The sequence below is a fragment of the Acomys minous genome (genome assembly GCF_964271855.1).
Source record: "Acomys minous genome assembly, chromosome: 10".
Classification (NCBI taxonomy): Eukaryota; Metazoa; Chordata; class Mammalia; order Rodentia; family Muridae; genus Acomys; species Acomys minous.
The window spans coordinates 58,613,922-58,627,036 of NC_140491.1; the positions used below are offsets into that span (position 1 = coordinate 58,613,922).

General features: G+C 42.6%; 1 protein-coding gene across 1 annotated transcript in view; it reads right to left on the reverse strand.

Annotated features, from left to right (window-relative positions):
• The window catches only part of EML6 (EMAP like 6), a 263,811-nt gene that overhangs the window by 195,427 nt on the left and 55,269 nt on the right, over window positions 1–13,115 (reverse strand). The gene's annotated exons all lie outside the window — the stretch shown is intronic.

Genomic DNA, 13,115 nt, shown 5'->3' on the forward strand with positions numbered 1-13,115 from the left:
GGCATAGAAAATTGCACTTGAACCTGTGCAACAACCTGAAAATCTGCACCAAATGAAGACTCCAGAGCTGAGGAAACATCCCATTTCTAGGCATGAACTATTTCAAAGTGCTGGGATTGAACACACTGAGCTACACTCCCAACCCACGTGGTAATTTTTACTATGGTATATTCAAATAGCAACTTCTGCAGCCTTTACTGGCTGTACTGTTGGAATGGGGCTCGTAAACTACTGATTCCAAGAGAATCCCACGCATAATCGTCTTTGTGATCAGTGTATTCCCAGAAATTAATGCACTCTATCCTTCACTCCCAGGACACTGGGGAGTGCCTGCTCCTTGCTGGGTTCATTCTAAGGATACAACGGTAATTACAAAGTGCTCACACTTTCAGATTCTATAGGGTTAAGACATGGAATGTGGACAATAAATAAGGCAAAACCGTTTCAGGTAGCAGTAAGAGCTGTGCATCGAGGAAATGGAGGTAAGAGAAGCAGCATGGCAAGTGAAGGCATGACAGGTGGGAAGGCTAGAGACAGCTTGTTATGAAACAGCAAGGCGCGGCAACCTCCATGGAGGAGCTGGGGAGGAAGGCTTCAGGCCCTGGCAAGGACAAATGCAGAAGTCCTCACTCAGACACTCGCCAGTGCAGCAAGAGGAAAATGACTGGGGCAGAAAGGAGGTCAAAGGGGTGGCGAGGGGCCAAAGCATGCAGAGCCTGGAAGGGACCCAGGACTTACTGCCGCTGCAAACACACTGAGCAGTTACTGGCGGCCTGAGAGGAAAGGGAACAACGTGAGTTTAACATTTCAAATGCTCATTCTGGCTGCAGAGAGGTGAGAAGTGAGACCCAGGAAGAGACTGCGCAGGCTACAAAGGCTGACTTTCATTGGACAGGACAGAAATGTCTGCACAGTGAGCTTCTTAGCTACTTGTTTAATGAATGCATTTTTCATTTCACTGTCTCATTTTCAGGAAATTTCTACATGACACATTATTGCTAGAAGTACTGAACATCATTATGCAAATTTTATGCATAAAAGGCTCTTTCCATATTTCTACCTCATAGAAAGACTAAAGCAATATCAACTCTCTTAATAAAATTATTAGAGATTTTAATTATATGTTGATTCATGTATACAGAAATTTAAGATTTTATAATACCATACTTCCTAAATTTGATCATTAGACCAGGAGTGGGTAAATCTTCTAGTCCCTGTTCTGGAAGAGAAATATACTTCAAAAACTAAGCTTTGTACGTTCCGATGCCATAGCCAAGACTGACTAGGTGCTTGCCATAAGCCAGGCTCCTTTGCAAAAGCCCTCCACATTTGAGTGTCATGACCACTCTCTGCAGTATGGCAGAGATATTGGCTTGCTCCCTCTGCCTATGATATCTGCTAAGAAACGTCACCCAGAACCTATTCCCACCAAGTATCTACTAGCCCAAAAGCCTTCAGTGCTGAGGGCACAAGACCCTCACTGTCAGAATATACAAATTTCAAGGGCTGTGTTACCCCCAGGTCATGTTCCTTCCCAGACCAGCCTATGTCCAATAACTTACTAACATAGACAGATGAGGGCTGCTCATCTTAGCAACCCTGGTTGCGGGTACTGAGGCTGCTACAGGGCCTGCATTGGAGATCAACTTTTTCCTCCATCACAGACTCAATAATATTCTTCAGGCTAAATTCTATCACAGAGACTGCTTTCTAGAAACCAAAACTATGATGAATATTCCTTTTCTTTCTCCTAACTGGACTATCCAAATGACATGTGGAGTTCATTGGATGTGGAAGGTCTGGTCCATGGAATGAAAATAGAAGCCATGTGTGCAACTTCCAGAGAAGTCTCTCTGTGTCCCATTTCTTCTTCCTACAGCTGTAGTGAGAGTTTCAGTGTCTTTAAAAACTCAGTTATGTTCTGAAAACATGTTTTTGTTTTAATTCCAGGTGTGGCATATGGGGCTGCTTCAGACTGGCCAGAGCAACAGACTATCTGCCTTATGCATGCTCTGGCAGGGCTATGATTCTGCCATCTGAAGATAGTTTAATTCTGGGAACTCTAGAGAGGGTGTAAAAAGATGAAGGCCCCAAGAGAGGAGGCATGGCTGCTCCTGTTGTTGCTAGTTTGTCAAGTGGCCACGAGAAAAGAGACGATTAGAAGAAATTGGAGACATTCTGATGAGATGAAGACTGGACTTGCCCCCAAGGAACTCAACACCCTAACCATCAGGAAATAGTCTAAAAAGATCTCAACACCCCCTCTCCCTACTGACCTTCTGTCTCTCGTACCTGGTGTTGGAGTGTTGGAAGGAATTAAGGTGGAGAAGGGTAGTAGATATAAGGACCCAAATAAAGTAGTGTAAACAAATATGCCTATGTGCAGCTGAATACAGATAAGAAGCTTAGAGTGGGGGCAGCCATCTTGCTCACTACTGACAAACAACAAGAGAAAAAGGCTTCATGCAATCACTGGTGGAGGCAAATGCAGGAGATTGAACCAACAATGTAGGAGATGGAAGTTAGTGTGTCGTGAGCCCCAGTGACAAGTGAGAGCAGAACAAGATCTACATCCAGGCTTGACTCCCAAGTCCATGTTCTTATAACACTCCGAGCTGCCTAAAGAGGAAGCTGATTGGTAATTTTTACTAGAAGCACACATTGGGAGCCTAGAATAAGAGACATGGGTGTTCAAATAAAGTGTGGCAGGCTTTGAATCATCTGAAAAAAAAAAAAAAAGGTTCCCATGTGTAAATACTATAGGAGCATAAAGAAGAGAAGGCCAAGAGGCGGCCCTTTCCATGTCTGTTTGAGAGGTCAGATGATGTAAACTATTGGAGAAATAATTACCTCGTGAGACTGCAGGAGATATAGATGTCAGCCATTGATAAGCTCATTAGTCATGTAGACTACAGTTTCTCTCTAAACATAAGTGAAGCCATCCACTGTGTGGGGTGGTGAGAGGTGGAAGCAGGCTCAGCTTCGCAGGAGGGACCTACTGGGACAAGGGAGGAAGAGCAGTAGTCATCCCAAGCAGGTGGCCCAGGAGAGGGACAGACAGTCTCAGTGTGAAGCCCCACTGCAAGCCTCAAGTGTCTAATCTCCCTAGCATTGGGCTCACTGCACCTCACTGCTAAGCACAGCCTTCTAAGCCTCAAAGACTAAGTTCACTTATTACAACCCTGCTTCCTCCAAAAGGAAAATGTTTCTCCCAATGCATCCAGGGTCCCTGGGGAGAGAGCCACAGCCTCTAGGCAGCGAGCTCACCTGTTGAGATGCCACAGAGTAAGCACTCTGGGTAGTTCATGCAGGAATCAAGAGATCCACTGCCTTCTGGATCATCTCAGGCCCCACGCCCCAAGATCCAGCTACCCTCTAACACTGGACAGCAGCCAATGTCATCCTGTCTCGGGCCTAACTAAAACTAAGTTCTCAGCTCATGGAGGAATTTGGAGGACGGGCAGTTGTAGGGGAAAAGTATACAGTTCCAAGACTTGCCCAAACCTCATGAATACAGAACAGAATAGCATACATGCACTCTGCCCAGTGTCATCACCTTCGTCACACAGCAGTCACCATCATAGCAGTCCTGGGTGGAAGTGGTTGCTTTTTGTGTGCAGATGCATGGCCTCTGAAGTCAAACAGACTTTGCATGTAAAGTCCAGGTCTGCCAGTTGCCAGCTACAGAGGTGTGTTGAGGTGCTGACCTCACTCAGCTAAGACCTCTGGGTACTAATGGCATTAGGGAGCTGCTCTTCAGAGCAGGACGAGGAGCTGGAGGCAGGCACCCAGCACACAGGAACTGTTTCATAAATGTCTGCCATTCTTTTGTAAGGATGTAAGTCATGAAACTCAGGGGAGCCGCAGTGGTGATTAAATTGATGCAGTTTTGCCAACTATCTATGGAGCACCTGCTCTGTGTCGGACGTGTTTAGGATGAGGTATGCACAGCATGAACACTGCTATCAAGCAGCTTTTGACTAGATGAGGGAAGTAGGTATCCTTCCTACAAGGTTATCCTAACCTACAAACCACATGGTGAGAAGGGAATTTGTTATGGAATATTTAACCTTATATGAAATGTTTTCTAGCTTCTACAGCCCTGAGTGAATGCTCCCTCCCCAGAAAATCTTAGCGGAGTCTGCTTCTCATGGTCTCTGTTTCCTTCTCATACAAACCAGCCAGACGGACACAGTGGCCTCTCAATCCATACTACCATAGTCCAGGAAGATTGGGTTTGTTTTGAGACAAAGTCTTGTGTAGCACACAGGCCTCAAATTTGCTAGTAACTAAGGCTGACCTTGAACTTTTGATTCTCCAGCCTCCATCTTCCAAATGTTGCAATTTCAGACCCACACCACTATGGTGGTTTGAATAGGCACGGCCCCCATAGACTCACGTGTTTCAATGCTTGGCCAGAGGGAGTGGCACTATTAGGAAGTGTGGCCTGATTGGAGGAGGTGTGTCACTGTGCAGGTGGGCTTTGAGGCAGTGTGGAAGACATTCTCCTCCTGGCTGCCCTTGGAACGCTCCACCCCTCCAGCACCATGTCTGCCTGCACACTGCCATGCTTCCCACCCTGATAATAATGAAGCAAACCTCTGAAACTATGAGCCAGTCCTAACTAAATACTTTCCTTTATAAGAATTGCCTTGGTCATGGGGTCTCTTCAGGGCAATAGAACCCTAGTTATGACAACCGCCATGCCCATTTTTGCATGGTGTTGGGATCAAACCCAAGGCTTCGTGAATGCTCAACAAGCACTTTACCAACTAAGCTACATTCTTTGCTCTCCCATATCCTTTCTCAAGTCCCTGGCAAGTCATTAAGGGTAGATTCATGAGCAGCTGCTTTCCTCATCTGGTCAAAAGCTGCTTGGTAACAGTGTCCATGCTATGCATCCCTCATCCTACACGCCTAGCACATGTCTGGCACAGAGCAGATGCTCCATAGATACTTGGCAAAACTGCACCAGTTTAATAAGCACTGGAACTCCTGTAAGTTTCTTGAAAACTTCTCAGGTCCATGATTCTGATGCAGAGTGGACCCTAAGGTATAAAGACTTTCAAAGACACTTAATACCACTGCGTCTTACCAGAGAGACTGTCAATTTAGCCAATATAGTTCACAGGGTCCTAGTTAACACTGAATTAGACTGATCCCATTGTTATTACAAATCTGAAATTAATTCAATTTTAGGTTTTGCTTGCTTTGTCAATTCAGTTGATGAGAGAACATACAGAAAGCCATCAGAAGAGAAGAGTGAGCTGCAGCTTGATGTCCAGTGGATAGCTATCTTATGGTTCAAAGATACTCATCATGCCTGGCATGGTGGCATATGCCTTTATCCGAGCACTCATGGAGAGGCGATCTCTGTGAGTTCAAGGCCAGCCTAGTCTACAAAATGAGTCCAGGACAGCCAAGGCTACAGAAAAACCCTGTCTTGAAAAACAGACAAACAAACAAAAAAGATATTCTATTGACTCTATGTCAACCAACAGATGGACACACACACACAGAGAGAGAGAGAGAGAGAGAGAGAGAGAGAGAGAGAGAGAGAGAGAGAGAGAGACAGAGACAGAGCGCTACCACTTTAATAAAGAAATTTGCAGTATACATTCTGAAAATGATATCAGTAGAAGTAAATCTTTGGGATGATATCATACATCTAGAACTTCCCACCTCTGCCTAATTAATACAGCTAGCAATAGAAATACAGCTGACAATGGTGGATAAAAAAAATCAGTTGTACAGAAAAGCCATATAATTTCAAGTCTGGGTTTTGAATAACTTCAAATATGGTATAAGATACACATATAAATCTGTCCTGGTATGAATGAGGGGCAGTTGCCTGGGCATTACAGGTGATGTGGTGACACAGTGAATGAACACAATGAGAAACAGCTAGAATACCAAGTGACACACTCCATCGAGGCCAGTCAAAGGCTTTAGTATTAAGACTAAACCAAACATGACAGCAAAAATCTGTAGCATGAATCAAGATTAAGTACGTATAGAGGTACAGAAGTTGGATGAAAGGATGTTTCAGTCCTAATTCTTCCACGGAGCCCAGACACATACATCTAAGTGCTTACTTGACGTCTTCATTTGGAGATATAACACACAGCCTGACAAAGCCAACATAACCAAAACAAAACCTTAACCCTTCCCCATCTGAAGCTTACTTTTAAAATATTAGCATATGTATTTGTGATGGGGGCATATGTGCCATGATGTACATATGAAGGTCATAGGGCAACTTTGCAGGAGCAGGTCCTCTCCATACACCATGTATGGGCTCAGGGATCAAACTTAGATCATGAGCCTTGGCAGCAAGCATCTTTACATGCTCAGCTATCTAGCCAGCCCTGCATCCTATATTAAACCTGATTCTTCCCGTGTCTTTCCATCTCAGAGCATGGTACCACTGCTTGCCGACACAGAGAGGCTAGGCAGAGGAACATCCAGTGAAGGAAGGCCACTAAAAGGCCAGCACTAGCAGGGGTGGAGGGAAACTGTAGCAGGATGTCACAGAAGCAAAAGAAAGCATTGCTAAGAGCGGTGCAATAGTCAGGTGGTGGTGCATGTGACTTTAATCCCAGCACTTGGGAGGCAGAAGCAGGCAGATCTCTGTGAGTTCAACACCAACGTTGTCTACACATCGATCTCAGGGCAGCCAAGGCTATACAGAGCAGCCCTGACTCAAAAAAAAACAAAACAAAACAAAAACAAACCAGAGAGGGTCTGTGTGTATGTGTGTGTGTGTGTGTGTGTGTGTGTGTGTGTAATGATAAAGTGTATCCAGCAAAAACAATGATTTTTATTAATTCAAGATTTGTAAACATGGAGTTCATTGATGGTATTAAAAAAAGAGGATGCCTGGTAGAGTGGTGTTAAGAGGAGACAGTTGAGCAGGGAACAGAGGAAGTGACCATGGAGAAAGACACGGAGCCTGCTGCAGAGTTAAAGGACCTAATACCAAGTTCCCTAAGAACTACAACATAAAACCTACCAACGGAAACCAGTGTCCGTGTCATCACAAGGAACCAGGAGCCGTGGAGTGGAACAGGAGAAAAAGTGGTCCTACTGAGCTGATGTCAACCTTTGGAGGGCCACATGTCCAAACAATTCCAGGCTCATACCAGAATAATTGCTAAGGGCTCGCAAGGGGCCCTGCTGTATTATGAGTATATTAATCACCCTGTTTACTGTTCACCATTTCCTATCCAGCACTCGGTAAGCACTGTGTCACTTTGGGGAACACAAGACAGATATTTAAACTAGGAAACTGAGAAGACCAGTCCGAGGCAGGTACAGAACTACCAGGAGCCCATCAATTTACGCAGAAAATATTCAAGACTTTCACTAAACACATGCCATCTACATTCTGCCAGATAGTAAACACTAAATTGTAATTCTACCACAATAGCATTAATGTGGGAAGCCACGCAAAATTCTGCCACGTCAGAAATCCCGTGCTTAGGCTGCATGCTGTGACCGTCCAGCTGCTGAGCTCTGCCAGAGGTGGTCTTTGTGTTCCAGGCCATCCTTGGATTATTTACCTTTGAAAGAAGTAGGGAAACCCCTACTGAGAAACACCTAGAGGGTTAAGGAAGTTCTTACAGAGAGCTGTTCAGGCTATTGTGTTCTTGCCTTGGGAGCTAGGGAGAGGGGGATCAGAATAGATCCTATTGACCTTACTATGTAAAGTCTTACTCGTCCGCATTAAAAGGGAATTTTAATCAGAAATTTCCTGACTTGATTCTCTGTACCCTACTTTCAATCCCCACTCCCTCTTTCAGGTGAACCTTGATTCCATTTTTCTTGCGGGCTGGGACCCGACACATTAAACCACAGTACATGAAACACAGTGCTTGCTATATGGCTAACAGAATTAATTCAGTGGGAATGGCGGAGGTTCCTTGTCTCATGATGCTTTGTTTGAGGCATTATTTTTCTTTCTCCTTTCCTTCCTCCTCTCTTCCCTTCTTTTCTATCTTTGCTTCCTTCCTTTCTTTTTTCTTTCCTTCCAGGTCTTCTCATATATACTATGGCTTCTGGGGTGATATTTTTGAGGATTTCTGGGTGCGTAAATATCTGTATCTGTATGTGCTTCCTGTGCTTTCGGGAGGCGGGGGGAGGGAGCTCTTTTTCTTCTGGCTCTTCTTTGCTTTGTCCAATTCTGGTTTGTTTGTTTTTTATCTTATTTTATATTGTTTTGTGGGAAAGACTGTAAGCTTTGTCACAGGTGAAAGCAATCTTGCGGGCTTTACCCTTGGGCACCCCATGGATACCTTGAGATAGACTGAGTGGAGCCATCCTGAGCCTGAAATTCAGGAAGCAGACCTGGGGACTTCACTTGGACTATTGTTTTTCTAATCAACCCTCAATGGAGAAGGAGACCGCCCTTCGCAGGTGACCCAGACAGCCGGAGAGGAGAGAGCAGCAGCAGGTTGAGACCAGGCTTGAGTGCACGTGGATCAGCAAACAGGCTGGACCAGCACACAGGCCATAGACACCTATGGACCCGTCCTGTGGAACGGATACTGGAAGGTTCACTCTTTTTTCCCTTTAACCTTTTTTCCCTCTTGTGTAAGCTAGTTGAGTTGTATAATAAAGTTTAATTGTTAACAAACAGAGCCTACATTGTTTTATTATTTTTAGATGCCTGTTTATATTCTAATGAGAGAGGAAAAGAAAAGATATAAATTTGGGTGTGTGGGAAGTTGAGAAGGATCTGGGAGGAGTTGGGGAAGAGGAACTGTGATTATGTTGTATGAAAATTTTTATTGGAAAACAATGCTATGGGTGGGGTAGAAAGATCTATATTGAATTGTTTATAATGACTTTCCAGTATCTGGAGGAGGATGAAACAGAAAGGAATTAGGTCAAAGAATATACAGTTCTAGTCATTCAAGATGAGCATATTCTAGAAATCATCATAGTGCTGTCATATAGCAAGACTGCATTGTAAGCATGGCACAACACATGTGCCATAAACCCAGTGTTGCAGGCTGGAGACAGGTGGAGGGAATCACCAGGCTTCTAACCAAAACAGTGGCTTAAGTAAGAGACCTTGCCTCAAAAAGTAATAATAAGGCGAAAAGTGGCAGAGGAAGACACACACCATCAACTTGTGGCCTCTAACTTTTAACAACTGGATTCCAGGCTGGAAAGCTGTTCCAGCGGCTAAGAGCGCTGGCTCCTCTTCCACAGGTCCTGAGTTCAATTCCTAGCAACTACACGGTAGTTCACAACCATCCATAATGGATCTAATGCCCTCTTCTGGCATGCAGGTGTACATTAAGAGTGAGCACTTATATACATAAAATAAAATTTAAAAACTGGATTGTGCACTTACCAATTAACTAAGAGGGTAGAATTTATGTTGCGTTTGTCTTAGTCTGTCACCTGCTATAACACAATACCACATAGTAGAGGAAGAGAACCAACTTTTTCAAGTTGTCCTCTGATCAGACAACACAGCATGTGTGCACGCCTACACACATAACAACAATACATGATCTGGTTCACAAGGAGGCTTGGATGTTCATGAGCATGGATCAGGCTTCTCTTACACCCCTCTTTCTGTGACATACCATGGCAAGAGGGCAAGTCAGACAAAGAAAAAGGCATATTCTTTTTAACCAGAATCCTACCCAGTTACTAACTCAGGCCATGATAATGGCTTTAGTCTACTCCCAAAAGGACAGTCCAATCACCTAGCCACTCAAAGGTTCCATTGTTAATATTGTTCCAGCAGAAATTAAATAGCCACAAACCCACATGCACTGTGAGGAGCCACTCAGTCTATAGCAGTGTTATCATAGTAAAAAGTTTTAACAGGTGAGAAGACATTCTGGAGGTAGCATGTGTTTGTGGTACTGATTGGGCAATAAGTATGTTGTCTGTGAAACCTATCTACAAATCCATCAAATTATAAACTTTAAATATGTACAGATGGTGGGTGTCATGCAAGAGCTGCAGTGGGCAAGTGAGCTTCCCAAAAACAGCCCACCACGTGGCATAGCCCCAAGGGCTTTGGCTCAGGATTGCTTCTTGCTGCTGTTGTGCCTTCTCCTGTTTGTCATTGCTGTATTCCACAAATGTCTGGCATGGTATAATTGGGTGTGGGGAGACCCTCACTGCCTATTATCTGATGTGACTACTTCCTGTGTGTTAGCCCAGGAAATTTTCCTGTAGATCAATATGAAGATGTATTTTCATAAAATAATATTGTTTAGATGAATTGATGATTTTATAGAATTCCTGATAATAATTTTATGCAATTCCTGATTTGATTCAAACAAGCTTAAGAATTTAAGACAGTTGATAGGAGGTTTCAAGTTAGAATCAAAAGTAGAATGTGCCTTCTCCTTGTAGTAAAGGCTTCAGAGATCAGAAAAGTTGTACAGTGAGGTTTCGTGCATTACACGCACATAAATTACACTGGGAAGAAAAACAGGCTTGGGGAAAGTTAATGATCAAGGAAAGCATTCATTCTAGATTGGGTCTGAGTCCCTCAAACTTTTGATCTAGGGATATGGTCACAGGTCTCAGTGTGTACCATAAGGGAGATTATGAACAAGGAGTGGGTAATTCTACTACAAGCACAGAGAGTGGATGATTAGCTTGTTTAATAATATAAGACTTCAAAAATAAGATGTAAGATAGATGTCCTATTTCTGGGTAAATATAGATTGTCACCAGCTAAGTATAGGAAAAACCTGCTGCAACAGATTTGGCTTGTTTAAACCTTATTAATCTATGGCATAAAGAGCTATTGCTTTAAACTTCTAATGAACTTGTAGAGTAAAAGATAAAGAACATTTAGTTAGGTACAAATTTTTATTAAAAATATATAATAAATAATCTTGCTGTAGTTCTCTCTTACATAATAATTTTAATCTGTTTTTGAAATATATGTCTTTGTGGTGATTGCTTTTTGAAAATACGTAACCTGCGGCTGAGGTAAATTTTCTTGTTGCTGTGTCACCAGCAACCCTAAAAAACATTCCAAGAGTCAATTCAAAACATCACTTCTGACTCTGGAAGTTGAGATAGTAGGGACCATCTAGGGAAAGTCCTTACTTCTAAGCCTGGAGACGTTTCATCTACCTGTAGGTTCCAGCACAAAGGCACCAGAACACTGTTGAATCTGTTTAATTCCCTGACAGTTGTAGAACACTCTTAATTAAGAAATACACATATAAGTGAGCAGCACTTCTGAGGTCAGCTACGGCTGGAACAAAATGTTTTCCATGTTCTTAAACATCAAAACAAATTAGCTACACGCTGGTGGAATACAGCCTCACCCACAATGCTGCCTTTCTGAGAGTACACACTTAACACCAGCGTAAAAGCTTTCACTAGGCAGCAATGGCACAGCCGCTACAAAGAAGTCGTGTCATACAGCCACTGGCAAGTAAAATTTCACATTAAATTAAAGGTATTTCTAACAGCATTTTTCAAAAGTTAAAACTACTGTAGACATATTTCAAATATATAACATATGCATATAGACATAATAGTTTACAGATTGTCTAATTACTTAACAAGCCCTAGCTGCCTACTCGGTTATATATGTTATGCAGGACTGAGTCAAAATAGAACCAGTAGAAATAAAATAACGTCCCTGTTAAGTATCTTTTGGGGTTGGAGAATAAACGAATAAGAGAATCATCCTGGATCTCTGTGTTGGTTCATGACAGTCCAGATTACTTCATGTTGTAGTTTCTTCTCCATTGATTCTTCTCCATTGATTGTCAAACTGTCATGCTAATACCAAACAGAATTGCATTTATGCTGCATAAGTTAAAACTCTGTCATAACAATGGAGTGAAAAGGGTATTCAAGATGCTTCAATGGAACAGCCAGAAAGTGAACACTGCAAAACCTACCTTCCTTGATCACCTTATCCAATGGGAAAACTTTGATAAGGAAAGTACTATTACTAACAGGTGTCATGAGATTTCCCCTAAGATGATGTTTAAATGTTAAATATTCTACCAGTGATAATATTTTTGGTTTCAATGGCAAATAAATAGCATAAATAAAATTATTTGTGAGAAATAAATGCTGTTGACTGCAGAAATGGAATAAAGCATATGCTGACTAAAAACATGGAAAGAATTCTAAACACAGGTAAGTCACATCCAAAAATTTTAACTCTTGTAAGGCGCGGCCGCACCCATTAATAGTGACGACCAAGAATTCGTTGTGCGTAAATAGTTGCTCCTGCGCATGCGCTAGAACCAGAGCTAGCCCAGTATGCCCCTCCCGAACGGGGATATGCTAATGGGCTATCGTGGATGGCGGTTACTAACCAATACATTCCTATTTGCTAATCAAGCATCTAGCCACAACCCATGAGGTGTCGATATGCCACACAAAGACGGTATTTAAACACGGGCTCCCGGGCGGTCTTGGTCTTTTGTGCCAGTTTACAAAGGGCGCTCCCAATAAAGCGCATTTGAGAAGGATCCTGTGTGTCTGCGTCGTTCCTGCCAGCGGGAAGGGAGCGGCAAACTCTAATTAGACATTGTCATAGTGATGGTTTATTAAGTCATGAGATGTCAGTTGATGCTAAAACTCACAAGAAATATACATTCATACTTTCAAAGCATCTTTCTTCAGATACTTAGCAAGTTACTAAGGGAAAAAACAGCAACATTAGATTACCAAAAACTGGCATACAGTTAAACCAGACACATTTAAATAATGTGCACCTGATACATTATGAGAAGAAAATAGCACCTCTATGGCATTCTTGCCAAAATGCTGTAAACCAAGCCATAAGGAAATGTGAGACTAACTGAAATTGAGAGTCATTGTACCAAATAAGGGATCTCTTCAAAATTGTCAACACCATGAAATACAAGAATAAAGAATGTTCTAGATAAAAGAAACATAAGAAGACATGATAAATAAATCTAACATGTGATCTGAGATTTTCTTTTGCTCTGGAGGACACTACTGGGACAACTGCCAAAACGTCAGATCTTTAGATCAAATAACAGCAGTGTTTAAATATCAATTTATTGATTTTGAGAAGTGTACCTTGGTTATGCAAACAATCTTGCTTTTAGGAACTTCACATCGAAGTACTTAAAGGG